Source organism: Odontesthes bonariensis, chromosome 5 (genome assembly GCF_027942865.1).
Source record: "Odontesthes bonariensis isolate fOdoBon6 chromosome 5, fOdoBon6.hap1, whole genome shotgun sequence".
Classification (NCBI taxonomy): domain Eukaryota; kingdom Metazoa; phylum Chordata; class Actinopteri; order Atheriniformes; family Atherinopsidae; genus Odontesthes; species Odontesthes bonariensis.
Genome location: NC_134510.1, coordinates 18,302,851 through 18,310,312, shown reverse-complemented (window position 1 = coordinate 18,310,312; position 7,462 = coordinate 18,302,851).

The following is a 7,462-nucleotide window of genomic DNA, read 5'->3' as shown; positions in this document are numbered from 1 at the left end:
AATACTGGATGACACAGTCGTAACAACCTCCTTGTGGAAGAGGTAGTCTAAATTACCTTTGAGGCACACCTAAAGCATGTATACAGGGATGGAACATGTGACATAAAATGGGTAGAGGGTTTTTTTTTTTGTCTGTATGCTTGTGGATGTTTGACCGATGGGTCAACGTATAAGATGCAAAGACACATTATGTATTTTGACACATTTTATTCAAAGCTGAGAGGTAAGGTCAGATCTGGTTTGGTATATTTTTAGGTCATGACAGCGAAGGTGTTGACTTGTGTCGTTGCTCAAGACAGTGGGGTGTGGTGATTAAAATCTACATCTGTCAAACTGTTTTCTCTTCACACATTTTTTACCTGGGTAGACATCCATTGTAAATCCACTGTGTTTGGCTAATTTAAAGAGCAAACTTGGTCAAAATACACTTAATTCTAAATCTGAGCAACATTGTTTAGGAAATATGCCAATCTGCCCACATGAGGGTTATTCTTTCAGAACTACTGAGAAGTGCATGATCATTACATCTTTTCCCATAACTGGACTTGTGATGTTTTTTTCCCCAGATGAAGAAATTGTCGCTATAGCAGAAAATGTAATCTCCATCTCCACAGGGATTTATCATCAACTCCAGGGGATAATCCTGTTTCCTGGCAACCACCTTTGCAATGGTGGTGTATTTCCTCTTCTGGGATTTAGAAATGATGAAGAGATCCATGGAGTTACACACAATTGGTTTACGTATAATGATTTCTAAATTTGTAAATTAATCCAAAAACAAACTGGTAGGTTTGCTTTCATCCTCCTGAGATTTCTCTGTCTCATTCTGTCAATTGTGTTTAGACTAATGGAAATGAAAAAAATAAAAAAGAAGAAATATTATCATAGTACAAGTAACATATAAACACCTGTTCAATAAAGCCAAGTAATGTCCAACAGCTAAGTGTGTGAAGGGGTGTGTTAGTGCCATTTGATTAAATTAGATTTGAAAATGTTTGTATATGATCCGTCTTGCACTATCCATCAAATATGCAACATGATTTGGACCAACAATGTAAAAAAAAAAAGTTATTTTGTGTTAATCTGCCATTGCGTGGCGACCAATAACACTGTTCATGAGCAGCACTCAGGGACATGATAATTGTTCATTCTGCATCTAATGACATTCTTTTTTTTTTTTTTTTTTAAAGAAAAAAAGAACAAGATCATTTTAAATCTAGACTTGATCAGGCCAATAGAGCAGCCCCATCAGAGCAGCCTGGGCTTATTCAGGTAAGGGAAGCCTCCCTAAAATTCAGTTTTTACTGTAAATATACAGAGGCAATAATGTGCAGAACCCCAAAAACATGCCCAACCAATATTCAATTAAGGTTTGCAATTACAGAACGATTAGCACAAAATGCACAAAACACAGCAACTATCGCAGTGGCTCTTGATGGGAACAACTGAGAACAAGCCGTGCAGACTGTTCTCGGAAACTTTGTTTTACAATAACCGTGCAAACTGTCAAACGCACAAAGCTTCGTAATTTCGTGGAGGTAATGGTGGCCATTTTAAAGGAATCTGGCCAATTAAAATAAGAAAAATATAATAATAAGAAGAATAATAATAATAATAATAATGTTGTTCAGGTGCTGTTTTAACTCTCATTTAGGCTTTTTGACCACCATCACTGCTGTTTATTCATGTGACAATCTTGTCACTTGAATGCAAAAAAAAGAAAAAGATACCTAAAATCTTGGTTCACAATAAGAGCAAACCAAACAGCAGTCATGTTTGAACAGGCGTTGCTGTCAAGAATACGGATGTACTAAATAATATAGGAACAATGCAGGAAAACAATGTTGAATTGCATGAATCCAAATGAATCGGTTCGCCTCTGGGCAACTAGCTCTGCAGTTTTCTGAAAAGAACTAGTTTGGGAACCCAGAACAGAATCAGTTTTCTGTCAGTCTTTGTACAACTTATGACATCATTCCCCCGAGCTTGTAGATCTACACCCTCTGCCGTCAAAGATCAACACCTACAACAGGATAGCTCTCAAAAGCAATTTTCACTATTAACACTACTTGTAGTTTCCTACTAGTGCTATGAACATATTTTACACTACCTTCTTATAAAGTGTCAAATGTGACAGCTGAATGCTTTATAGTCTTTCCCTACTCTTAATGTTACACAAATCATGTTCTTGGGGATCAGTTTGATATGCATCTTGATATTTCTGAGAAACCAACTCATTAGGTTTTTGTTTGCATGTTTAGACATGTGCGACTACCGTTGCAAAGGCATATATGATAGCAAACAAACGGTCTCGTTTTCAGTGATTTAAACAATGTTGATGAAACTTGGATATGCATTAGGGAGGCAGACCGAATTATTCTTCTCTTCCATTGAAGGTGGAGGAATACAGCAGTCTGTAACCCTATATACATGCCCACATGCTGATAAATCCATAGCACACCTGCAAGCACAGATATTATGTGTACTGAGAGCTGTGCCTAGTCACCAAATTGCACCTACTCACACTCATGCAGAGCCCTTTACTGGTAAAAATGACTATTTCAGGCCCTGATGGCTAAAGTGAATAAAGCTCCATTAACGTTATCTCTTCTCTCAATTTCCCCCCCACCTTGACTGTTTATTTACTCTCTCAGTTCTTTCCTCCATTCTCTCTCTCTCTCTCTCTCTCTCTCTTTTCTTCCACACCCCTGCCTTTCATCCATCTAACTCTCCTTCTCAGCCCTCGCTCTAATATCTGCCCTGCAGCCATTTTTGGGGACTCTACAGGGAGGGAAGCAATCTTAGATTTATTTTACCTCCAATTTCCAATTTGAGAGAACCCTGCTGCTGGAGGCGAATCTTCAGAGGTCCTGATGTGAGTCGTCCTGTTAAATTAAAGTCTGTAAAAGATTGCAAAATCTTTCAGTGTTTCTAAATGGAGCAACAACAATATCCATGTTTTGTACACAGAGCAGTGTGCATCAGTTACCATCATGGTTTCTGGAGTTCCAGCTCAGGGCTCATTACAGTTGAGTTCCCATATGACATGAGAAGTTACACGACTCAAAGGGGCTCAAACCCAAAATGAGACAGAAATAAGCCCGAGGCTAAAACTGAATGGTAACTGAACCATGTGACAAGTAAAGCCCTTCAACAGGAATGATAGGATGGACTGTAACATTTCAAGTCTGGTCCCAGACAGAATGTGTTCTGAGCGTCTGCATTATTTGTTGCACCTCGTATGGGCTGTGCAGTATAGGTACAGTCACTGCCTTTTCAACAGTTGCAGTGGTAGACACTGAATTGAAAAGCTCTCTTGGTCTTTGTGTTGCTGCTAATCTGACCCCTGCAAAATAAAAACCCCAACTATTCCCCAAATGACCTACGACTCCATTACCACTGGAAATAATAGAGTCTGCCTTGTAGTCTCCATATGTCCATTCTCAAATCCTCATACAAAAGAGCCACGCAGACCATTTCTTTCTTTTTTTCTGATCTCTCAGAGACACAAACTGTCTCCCTCTCTCAAAAACACACTCTCTCACACTCTGCCATACACACACTTTGCTCTTGCGTTCACACTCGCACTGCTCACAGTCCTCTATTCCCACTATAAAGCCAGGAGACAGGTGTTGGATTAGCTCTTTGGAAGAAAAGAGCTCAGCTCCTTTGATAGGAGTTGAGCTGGCCTGGAGAGCAGGGAGGCAGGTGCACCACGAGAAGAGAAGCAGGGAAAGAGACGAGTGTGTGTGTGTGTGTGTGTGTGTGCGTGTGTCAGAGAATGCAGCCTAGTCATCCCATCTATTGAGGAGAAAAGGAGGCTTTTGGCAGTGCTAGCTTCTGTAATTGGAGAGCTTGGCACGGCCAAAAGTGAAGCGTGGTTGGCCGCTGCCACGTGGTGCCATTTGTTTGCCAGCCTTCCTGTCTGTACACACATATAAGCGTGGTTTTACACACAAGGACACACACTCAGCCAGACGTGTAAAGTTTTGAATGCCTCCCACTGACTGACAAACATTGTTATCCATTGAGATTTTCGTGGCAAAAAAATTGCTACAATTCTCATCATTCAAACTGATTTTCAACATTATCTCTAAAATTCAAAAATGCTCTGTTCATCATCATTTTTAAAGCTTAGAAATGATTCAATAAGGAACCAGCACAAAATCGCAAATACTTACATTGTAGACATGGTATACAAACATGCACAGGCCTCAAACTGGTAACCAGGGTGACGGGGAGAGCCAAGGAGGCCTCTTCCACATGCTTTTGTTCTTAAGGACATCCCTTGGAGACTATCTGCCGTATCACCATGGGGCTGCCGCTCCCTCTCTTTCCACACATGCACTTATAGGCACGCGCACACACACACACACACACACACACACACACACACACACACATTTCGGAGAGAAAGATATGGAGAGCTGCAACTCTAATCCTTCAATTTGAGGCTTTTTCATTTAAATGACCAATTACAGAGGCACAGGAAGAAAAAAAGGAGGGGAAGAGCACAAGGGTAGAGGGGAGTTGAGGAGGGGAGGAATCTGAGGGGCAGATGGAGCAGTACTAACAGAGCCGTAGATGGGAGTGGTGCTGCAGCATGTGCCATTGTGCAGCACTGGAAATCCAGATGGAACCAACCTCAGCCTGTCTACTGGGAAGCAAGCTGACGCTGATGTAGCAGGTTCATCTTAGGTAGTTCCACTTTGATAAAAAAAAAAGAAAACAAAAAATCTAGTTTTAATCATGTTCAAAAATCCATGAGATGAGCATGTTTTATGTGTCTTACAAGAAATACCATAAGCAAAATGTAGTTTCAATGCTATCTATAGGGATTTTTGCTTTGACATTGTTTGCAAAGATAGCAGACGTGACAGCTTCTGTTTATGGCTTTGATGGTATGGAACTAGAATCAGTAAGCCTACATGTTTACCGAATGAGGTTAAAAATAAGACAATAATAGATACAGTTTGTTTTGTGGACATTACAGTGTCCCATCAAAATAGCTCAAAGAATATGGGTTTAAAAAAATGTTTCAGTTTTCATGCAAACTGTAAATCTAAATGCAAATTTGACTGAAAAATAGCTCAGTTTTGCCACAATTTATGATAAAGATTGACACTGCTCCAAACATTTATACACGGAACACCGCACCATTAAAAGTGTTGCCGTAGGAGCGCGTCAACCAAATGAGTCTCTCTGTACAAAGGGCTGCCCACCAGCCACACAACTACCTGACCTTCATATCTCGCTTTTCTGGCACCTGTTCCCCAATGTGACATTAAAAATTAATTGAGTACAGGTGGGTGCAATGGTAGCATATTTCAACTTCTATTGAAGCGGAACGGAAAGTTGGTCTGTACCCCACATCTGTGTATAAACTACAATGTTGTCAATGTAAGCCCAGTCCTTCCATGCACACATGAAAAATAGATATATACATATATATGAACTTATATTTTCTTACGTGTTCCTCTCAAATCTAATTTTAATATGCATCCATGACATAGTTCACATCAGTAATCTTAAAAGTCAAACAGACTTTAGAGTGGAGCCAGATCTCCAGTCTTTCATAAAATGGACTCCTGGTGGGCTCTTTCCTCAAAACAAGCTTCTGCAGATGAACTAGGCCTTGTAGTTCAAATGCTTACTATGAATGTTCGAATGGTGCTGTCCAAATGGCAATACTCAATTAACTCAATAATAACTTTCCTCAACACTTGTAATAAACTTCCGGTGGATCGTGCTGTAACTCGAAGCTGTGATTCGGACATCCTCAAATTCTAACGCTGTCGATAACTGCAAGCTAATTCGAACCTGAACTTGAATCCAGAAGTGCTGGAATATCTCAAGGAAAAGACCGTAACCGACATTTTTTTATTTTTTTTTCAAACTTTTTGACAATTTGGCAATCCTCACATAAATTACTTGAAAACTGCAATGAAAGAAGTGTGCAAGAGGAAAATCTGTGGAGTTGTGATCCAACGTGATTAATAGCTGTTCAGTGTGCCCCTTATGAGTGATGTTGTGCCTGCAGAGCAAAGCAGAGACTATTACAGCACAGACTCATACATCAGTCCTGATTGACGGCTGAATGATGACCACATACTGGAAATGGTGCAATTAAAATATGGGGGTTGCTGTAGGATCACAAAAGGGACACCATGCTATAGATCCATAAATATGTGTGTATGAGTTTTTACAGTATGTGTGGCAGGAGCTGTGCTGTCACAAAGCTTCAACAAGTGACTTATCACGGTGATTATTTCAGCTGCTTTCCTTTTTCAAATAGACACCTTACAGTCCGGCTGCCCTGCCATTACTGAACATTACTGAATGTTTGTGACTGAAAATGGATGCACTTGACATGGTCAAACATACAGTACCTGGTTTTATTTCACATTGGCAGGAGTACACAAGGCTTTGTACCTGGATTTTAAAGCATCGCGCTCCTCGAAGTGAACATTAGAGTGAGCAATATAAGGCAATTAACATGATTTCTTTCTTCACATGTTTTCTTCATCTGTTACACAACCGTGGCTTTCTTCTGGATTCATGATCTCCTAAATCATTTCAAAAGAACACAGATGCATTTCTGTGTGAGTGTGCGTGCTGCGCATAAAAAAAAGGTTTATGCAATTTCACATCGCAGTAATATTTACTACATTTTCTTTATATAGCTCAACTTCTGCTTTCAATTCGTGATATGATTGATGTAGGTTTTGAAATCCTTCGTTTGGCTTTATAATGACACATAAGTTAAATGTTACCATAGTTCCATTGTAGGCTAAATAAAACCCACAACCTTTGACCTTATACATGGTTTACAATGCGACTTAAAACAGGTATATAGATGATGCTAGATTTCCTACCCAGCATTCTATCAGACTTTATAAATGTTGCCACAGTTTAATGTCTGCACAGCTCTAACTGTGACAGCTTTGTCCCACAGAGAAAGATCGCTTCCATCAAAGCAACACTTTTTACCCCCTCCAGTCAGTGGTTTATGAAATAAAGCATGGTCCTAGTCCAAGTGGAAAGTCCGAGCTTCCAGCTCTGGAATGGCAGAATGACAGAGGAATCGATGAGATGACAAATGGACAACAATGCCAAGGCCAAGGTTCCTGAGATGGATGGATCTGGTGTCCCCTCCTCTCATTTATCATGAAATATAAGTGAGGTGGGGAGAGCCATTGCAGGACAGCTCACATTATGTGTATGTATAAGTCGAAAATGTATCAAACCTTTTGTGTCACTTGAGAAATTTAACAACAAACTATCATTTCTCTGAGTTTAAGTAATCTTGAAACTGTGAGGATTTAGATTAGGAGGGATGCTCTGCGGCTATCAGAAAGAATATTTCAATTTTTCTTACATTTCATTTCCTTTGTGCCTTTCAGTTTATGTAATAATTCATGTTGAATAAACAAATCATTTAATATTTTAAACAGCTATTGTG